Genomic DNA, 282 nt, shown 5'->3' on the forward strand with positions numbered 1-282 from the left:
GCGTAGCAGAGAGCAGATGATGGGCAACCGCGCTGTGATCTTCTTACCCGAATTGGCCTGAAAAAAACCAAGCTAAAAACAAAACCCAAAGCACAAAACATCAGATGGTGTTTGAAACAAGGGACGGGGGAGGATTTGGGCTGTGGGTTGACCACTGAGCCACTGATGGAAGTGGAAGGAGGTGACATTTGAGGGTGTAGAGGCAAGTGGCTGGTTTGGCTTTGCTGTTAGTGCACACCACTGATTTTCAGCATGTCCCCCGTGAAGCTGGGATGGCCTTAC

General features: G+C 50.7%; 1 protein-coding gene across 1 annotated transcript in view; it reads left to right on the plus strand.

Annotated features, from left to right (window-relative positions):
- The window catches only part of LOC104074946 (microtubule-actin cross-linking factor 1-like), a gene marked incomplete at both ends in the record, with an annotated part of 36,189 nt that overhangs the window by 8,241 nt on the left and 27,666 nt on the right, over positions 1–282 (plus strand). The gene's annotated exons all lie outside the window — the stretch shown is intronic.

Source organism: Fulmarus glacialis, unplaced genomic scaffold (genome assembly GCF_000690835.1).
Source record: "Fulmarus glacialis isolate BGI_N327 unplaced genomic scaffold, ASM69083v1 scaffold18913, whole genome shotgun sequence".
Lineage (NCBI taxonomy): Eukaryota > Metazoa > Chordata > Aves > Procellariiformes > Procellariidae > Fulmarus > Fulmarus glacialis.